The sequence below is a fragment of the Micromesistius poutassou genome (assembly GCF_964030765.1).
Source record: "Micromesistius poutassou genome assembly, contig: SCAFFOLD_7078, whole genome shotgun sequence".
Taxonomy (NCBI): Eukaryota; Metazoa; Chordata; class Actinopteri; order Gadiformes; family Gadidae; genus Micromesistius; species Micromesistius poutassou.
This window is the reverse complement of record NW_028177210.1, coordinates 1-4,000: the sequence shown is the minus strand read 5'-3', so window position 1 is coordinate 4,000 and position 4,000 is coordinate 1. Positions and strand designations below refer to the sequence as shown.

The following is a 4,000-nucleotide window of genomic DNA, read 5'->3' as shown; positions in this document are numbered from 1 at the left end:
ACACACACACACACATACACACACACAAAATGTCTGTGAAAAACTGAAGTTTAGAGAGAGAGGAATGGATGAATAGAGAGAGATTAGAGGGAAGAGGAGGGTAGAGGGCATTGAGAAGACAGAGGAAGGTAGTGGGGCTTAGAGCAGCAGTATTATCTCACTAAACCAGAAGCACTTTATTTTCTACTCTCGACTAACTGTCGTAACGTGACACAGTTGCCCCCTAGTGGTTCGCGGACGATAATAATCAACGGTACAGGATAAGGAAAGTAAATACAACTGAAAATTATGTAGATATAGGTTTGTTAATATAGCCATGTACAGATTTTCGACTATAGAATGTTGCCTACAATAGAATAGTCCAGTATTGAGTAGTGAGTAGAAGTCTTCTCTATCTATAGTCTCCTTCTCTCTGAATGTGTCTATAGTAGTGATCTTCCCTCTGAATGTGTCTACAATAGAGATATTTTCTCTGAATGTCTCTATAGTAGTGATCTCCTTCTCTCTGAATGTGTCTAAAGTAGTGATCTCCTTCTCTCTGAATGTGTCTAAAGTAGTGATCTCCTTCTCTCTGAATGTGTCTAAAGTAGTGATCTCCTTCTCTCTGAATGTGTCTAAAGTAGTGATCTCCTTCTCTCTGAATGTGTCTAAAGTAGTGATCTCCTTCTCTCTGAATGTGTCTAAAGTAGTGATCTCCTTCTCTCTGAATGTGTCTATAGTGATCTCCTTCTCTCTGAATGTGTCTAAAGTAGTGATCTCCTTCTCTCTGAATGTGTCTAAAGTAGTGATCTCCTTCTCTCTGAATGTGTCCATAGTAGTAGTGAGCTGAGCTGCTTGGTCAAGCATTATAATCAACTCTCTCTTTCTCTCCCTGATCAAAGAGGATGGGGCGAGATGGAGAGAGAGAGAGACCTGTCACAATGGTTCCCTTCACACACACACGCACGCACGCACACACACACACACACACACACACACACACACGCACGCACACACACACACACACACACACACACACACACACACACACACACACGCGTTAAGACCTGACGACCCCGCTCAGCGTCCACAGTGAGCATGACGTCACCTCTTCATTCGAAAATATAAAATACTTTTACGGACATAAAGACCAGGCCAGGTTCTCTACTCACCGTGGTTTCGGGGTCCGGCCCCAGGGACGGGGGGCCGCTCCGCCGGGGCCCGGGTATGGGGTGTTCCCCCCGGGGCCCCCCGGAGCCCTCGGGGCCCCCGGAGCCCTCGGGGCTCAGCCTCCCGGGACAGCCCCCGCCGGCCGGCCGCTTGGCCCTGCGGATCACGGTGGCGCCGATGGGGATGGGGTCGAGTCCCTCCGCCACCTGGGGTCGGGGGGGGGGGGGGGGTTAAGGTGAATCAAACCCGTTCAGATCCTCAGTTCTGATTGGGCAGCTGCCTCTGAGAGACGGCCCAATCAAAAGGGAGGTATCACAGACGCAGAAGTTGCCGGACCTGCTGGACCCGCTCACTGAGGAGCAGGTGGGGGTCAGGGGTCGTGGCCGGCGGGCGCGTGCCTCTATAGCCTCCAGGCTGCGGACATTAGCGGTCAAAACCTAGAGGTTAAGTAACGTCAACGGAGTAATGACTGACAGGTCTCACCGTGTATCTGCGGTAGTCCGGCCCGCCCCCCCGGGCGGGGATCTGGTTCTGGGGATCCATGTCACTCAGGGATGAGGTCTCCTAAAAAGCACGATCAACGCTTGCACAGATTCCTTCCAGACCTTCTCTCCTCTCCTCTCTCCTCTCTCTCGTCTCCTCTGTGGCCCGCCCATAGAGAGAGAGAGAGAGAGAGAGAGAGAGAGAGAGAGAGAGAGAGAGAGAGAGAGAGAGAGAGAGAGAGAGAGAGAGAGAGAGAGAGAATCACTTCCACTTGCCAGAACAACCTCTGACAAGATAAGATAAGATAAGGTTGGGTAACACTTCATTAACCCAGACCATTCATGGATTAAACAACGCTGTGTTCAGGTAGTTTGCGGTCGATTACAACCTCAAACGTAGTGTAGACGTTACTGACATTGGTCTGTTTAACCCTATTATAATTAACAGTTTATGTGAATCACAGTACTGGACCTATAGTGACGATCCAGACTATTTTAAGTTACTCCACAATTACACGCGTGATACTTAACAATTATTGTCCGAAGGCAGAGTGAATAGTGGGGAATAGCTATGGCTATTCTCAACCATTCACGCCTGCCTGAGGTTAATAATTGTTTTAGTATATACTACACGCAAACACTAAATAAACGAGATAACGCGTTATCTGGGTTGCCAGATTTTACTCTATCATGAGTTTTCGTAGTGTAGTGGTTATCACGTTCACCTCACACGAGAAATGTCCTTGATTCGAAACCGGGCGGAACCAGACAATCACTTTTGAGATATAGAAAGTTATTGTTAAATGCTGAAACTGTCTGAAACTGTACCTGAACCTTCAGCAGTGTCTACTGGAAAGCACAACTTTTCTGGGGTTGCCTTTTGCATTGTCACAGGTTTCCGTAGTGTAGATGGAGCGTAGATGGAACAGCTATTCTGAAAAACTCTGTCTGAATCATATCCTGAACCTTCAGCACTGGAAAGCACATTTTTTTGGGGGTTGCCTGTACAGTTTACACAATTTTCCGTAGTGTAGTGGTTATCACGTTCGCCTAACACGCGAAAGGTCCCCGGTTCGAGACCGGGCGGAAACAGACTCTCTCATTTGAGATATAGAGAGTTAATGTTAAATGCTATTGCTGTATGATGGAACAGCTATTCTGAAAAACTCTGTCTGAATCATATCCTGAACCTTCCGCACTGGAAAGCACATTTTTTTGGGGGTTGCCATTACATGTTGCACAAGTTTCTGTAGTGTAGTGGTTATCACGTTCGCCTAACACGCGAAAGGTCCCCGGTTCGAGACCGGGCGGAAACAAGGTCATGGTTTCTTCTTACAGCTGGCTGTTGAGAGCATAGTCTGTATGAAACTCTCTGAACCTGGTTCCATCAAGTGTTGTGAACTTATAGACTGGACAGTTCCAAGATGAGATGATTTCGATGGGTTGCCATATTTTATTCAAAAATGAGTTTCTGTAGTGTAGTGGTTATCACGTTCGCCTTACACGCGAAAGGTCCTCGGTTCGAAACCGGGCGGAAGCAGACTACCACTTTTGGATATAGAAAGTTATTGTTAAATGCTGTACAGTAGAGCAGCTGTTCTGAAAAAGTCTGTCAGAACCATAACCTTCAGCAGTGTCTACTGGAAAGCACAACTTTTCTGGGGTTGCCTTTTGAATTGTCACAGGATTTCGTAGTGTAGTGGTTATCACGTTCGCCTCACACGCGAAAGGTCCCCAGTTCGAAACCGGGCGGAAACAGACTCTCTAATTTGAGATATAGAGAGTAAATGTTAAATGCTATTGCTGTATGATGGAACAGCTATTCTGAAAAACTCTGTCTGAAACATATCCTGAACCTTCAGCATTGGAAAGCAAATTTTTTTGGGGGTTGCCTTTACAAGTTGCACAAGTTTCTGTAGTGTAGTGGTTATCACGTTCGCCTAACACGCGAAAGGTCCCCGGTTCGAGACCGGGCGGAAACAAGGTCATGGTTTCTTCTTACAGCTGGCTGTTGAGAGCATAGTCTGTATGAAACTCTCTGAACCTGGTTCCATCAAGTGTTGTGAACTTATAGACTGGACAGTTCCAAGATGAGATGATTTCGATGGGTTGCCATATTTTGTTAAATAATGAGTTTCCGTAGTGTAGTGGTTATCACGTTCGCCTCACACGCGAAAGGTCCCCGGTTCGAAACCGGGCGGAAACAGACAACCACTTTTGAGATATAGAAAGTTAATGTCAAATGCTATTGCTGTACGGTAGAGCAGCTATTCTGAGAAACTGTCTGAAACAGAACCTGAACCTTCAGCAGTGTCTACTGGAAAGCACAACTTTTCTGTGGTTGCCATAATAGCTGTCTTAGGTTTCCG

General features: G+C 46.7%; 6 non-coding genes across 6 annotated transcripts; all 6 read left to right on the top strand.

Annotated features, from left to right (window-relative positions):
* The first annotated feature begins 2,650 nt into the window (after positions 1–2,650).
* Positions 2,651–2,723, top strand: AC3HAE_046519 (transfer RNA valine (anticodon AAC)). The gene has a single exon. It is a non-coding gene; the product is annotated as a tRNA-Val (tRNA).
* A 151-nt stretch (positions 2,724–2,874) lies between these two features.
* Positions 2,875–2,947, top strand: AC3HAE_046524 (transfer RNA valine (anticodon AAC)). Its single transcript has one exon. It is a non-coding gene; the product is annotated as a tRNA-Val (tRNA).
* Positions 2,948–3,098: 151 nt separating this feature from the next.
* AC3HAE_046523 (transfer RNA valine (anticodon UAC)) lies at positions 3,099–3,171 on the top strand. Its single transcript has one exon. It is a non-coding gene; the product is annotated as a tRNA-Val (tRNA).
* A 145-nt stretch (positions 3,172–3,316) lies between these two features.
* AC3HAE_046522 (transfer RNA valine (anticodon CAC)) lies at positions 3,317–3,389 on the top strand. Its single transcript has one exon. It is a non-coding gene; the product is annotated as a tRNA-Val (tRNA).
* Positions 3,390–3,540: 151 nt separating this feature from the next.
* On the top strand, positions 3,541–3,613 carry AC3HAE_046521 (transfer RNA valine (anticodon AAC)). Its single transcript has one exon. It is a non-coding gene; the product is annotated as a tRNA-Val (tRNA).
* Positions 3,614–3,764: 151 nt separating this feature from the next.
* Positions 3,765–3,837, top strand: AC3HAE_046518 (transfer RNA valine (anticodon CAC)). Its single transcript has one exon. It is a non-coding gene; the product is annotated as a tRNA-Val (tRNA).
* The last annotated feature ends 163 nt before the right edge of the window (positions 3,838–4,000 follow it).